Below are 2,149 nucleotides of genomic sequence, written 5' to 3'. Positions count from 1 at the left end.
TTTTTTTTTTTTTGTTTAACCATGATTGAAGTTGAAAGGGGCATGATTGTGATGTATTCGGCCATGATGCATTCATGAGCATGGTTCATGCTTCTTGCATGTTAGTTAAAATTTGTGTTTTGGATGGCTATGGACACCTTGAAATTCGGCCTTGCACTTATATGTGTATATATGATTGCACATGATATTTTGATTATGAAGAAAGTGATGAATATGTTGTTTAAAGAAGAAGTTTGTTGAAGAATGTTGTGAAATTTGCATGTACATTCGGCCTAGTACACATATGATGTGAAAATCTTGCAATTTATTTTTGATTTTATGCAAGAATGACTAAGCATAATCGGCCACATGAGGAGAATTATTGTGCATGCATTCGGTTAGAGGCAAGCTTAATGATGCCTATTCTTGACATAGGTAATCGGCTACCTTGTTGTTAGCTAAGGTAGAATGTGTGCGTAATTAAAGAAAATTGACTAAAGTGCTTAGTTATGTGATGTTGAATCAATGATATGTGTATTCGCCAAGGCTAGCAAGCGAGACTTTAATAAATTGAATTTGTTTGAATTAGCTCAAGAGCTTAGAGGGCCACAATTGGATAAGGGGAAGGAAAAAGTGATCGAATAGCCGTCAAAGCCGTTCGACAACATCCGAGGTAAGTCCTCAAGAAATGACCCTACTCGAATTATGTGAAATGAAAAATTGATGTGTAATGACTATTGATTTATGTGTGTATGAGTATTTGAATGATACCCGGGCTAAGTTCCGAAGGCGATTATGCTAGTGATATGTTTGTGTTTGAGCCTTAGTAAAGAAAATGAAATATGAATGGGAAATGATTATTGATGTATATGTGTGCATGAGCAATTGAATGATATCCGGGCTAAGTCCCGAAGACATTTATGCTGGTAATTACATCCGGGTTAAGACTCGAAGGCAATTGTGCTAGTGACTACATCCGGGCTAAGACCCGAAGGCATTTGTGCAAATTGTGAAATCGAGTTAAGTCCCAAGGCCTTTGTGCGGGTTACCATAACCGGGCTATGTCGAAGGCGTTTGAACAGTAGCTATATCCGGTTAAACTCGAAGGTATGTGATTTGAAAATTATAAGCTTGCTAGAAAATTTTCAGCTAATGCACTTGTGAAACTTCCCAATAACAAGGTATGTGTTGTGTGTGCTTTATGGCGCTAGGAGTAAGAGCGTATGAATATTCGCTCCTATGATGGAACGAGTTATCGGCCTTATGAAGCCGTTATTTGTGTATGAGCATAAGAGTTGGGATGGTGAAGTAAGTATGATTATGTGAATGTGTATTAATGAAATGATTCATTTGGCTATGTGAATGTAATGCTTTGGTTAAAGCTGATTTTATTGCTTGAGACTTACTAAGCATAAAAATGCTTACTCCGTTGCTTTGGCTCTCTGTTTTATAGATTTTGCTCGTAGCAATCGGATTCGGGATCATTAAAGTCGAAGTCATCTACACTATCAAAGCCTCCATTTTGGTATAATTTTGGTTGAACTTTGAAATGGCATGTATAGGACTACCCTAATGTTGAAGGTCATGTACCTTTCGGTTTTGTGTAAGCTTGGATAGCCATGCGAAAATGGCTTATATCGTTTTAGTATGATTCTATAATAGTTTGTATGATAATCATTATGGGGTATGAAATTGTTTGAAAGGATTAGCCATTGGAATGGTTAATCATAATCACACTTTGTGCTATGTGTGCAAAAGGGCCATTTGAATCGTGGAAATCATGAAATAGGTAATGATTACTTTGAAAACAGATGCTGGCAGCAGCAGTGGTGTGGTTTTGAAAAATCACCAAAATTTTTAGGAATGGTATTAAATAGTGAATAAATTATGTAAATGAACCTTAATGAGTCTACTTTCATGTGGAATAAACGAAACGGTCATAGGAGTTACATGTTAAGAGATATTAAAGCTATTGTGAGATAGGGCCAGAACGGTTTCTGGGTCCCCTGTCGCAACTTTAAAAATTTATTATAAATTATCCAGAAATAATTAGGAGTCATGACTTATATGTACAGATTTCATTTTGAGTCTAGTTTCATTAGAAACAAACGTCACCAGTATTAAAGCCCTGTACAGAGACATATTCAAGTTGTAACGCGCGAAGGTCAGA

The 2,149-nt window shown here is 36.5% G+C and overlaps 1 long non-coding RNA gene across 1 annotated transcript; it reads left to right on the top strand.

Annotated features, from left to right (window-relative positions):
* Nucleotides 1–540: 540 nt before the first annotated feature.
* Nucleotides 541–1,710, top strand: LOC128290148 (uncharacterized). The gene is made up of 2 exons (XR_008279789.1): nt 541–652; nt 1,433–1,710. It is a non-coding gene; the product is annotated as an uncharacterized LOC128290148 (long non-coding RNA).
* The last annotated feature ends 439 nt before the right edge of the window (nt 1,711–2,149 follow it).

This window comes from Gossypium arboreum, chromosome 3 (genome assembly GCF_025698485.1).
Source record: "Gossypium arboreum isolate Shixiya-1 chromosome 3, ASM2569848v2, whole genome shotgun sequence".
NCBI lineage: Eukaryota > Viridiplantae > Streptophyta > Magnoliopsida > Malvales > Malvaceae > Gossypium > Gossypium arboreum.
Note: the sequence above shows the minus strand (reverse complement) of the source record. Positions and strands in the feature narration are given on the sequence as shown.